Source organism: Mandrillus leucophaeus, unplaced genomic scaffold (assembly GCF_000951045.1).
Source record: "Mandrillus leucophaeus isolate KB7577 unplaced genomic scaffold, Mleu.le_1.0 Scaffold1865, whole genome shotgun sequence".
NCBI lineage: Eukaryota > Metazoa > Chordata > Mammalia > Primates > Cercopithecidae > Mandrillus > Mandrillus leucophaeus.
Window position 1 is genome coordinate 1 of NW_012101882.1, and position 358 is coordinate 358.

Sequence of the window (358 nt, forward strand, 5' to 3'; positions counted from 1 at the left end):
AAAATAATGTAAAGATATAGCTTCCTAAGAATGGTATATACATATACAAATATATAATTCTCTAGCATCATAATGATGGTGCATAAAGCATTCTAATTTTTTTATAGAATCTGAAAGACTAGAGCATAAAAACAATCATAAACCTTTGTTAATGAACATGTTACATAAAAATATAAAAACATAAATATATAATGTAATTTAAGTTTGAGGAGAGATGCAAAGAGAGAAAAATTTGTATGCAATGAAAGTTAATTTGTTACCAGTTGAAAATAAAACTTCAAGAGGTTTTATTTAATCATCCTGATAACCATGAAAAATACCTGTAGAGATACAGTAAAGAAAATGAGAAAGGAACCAC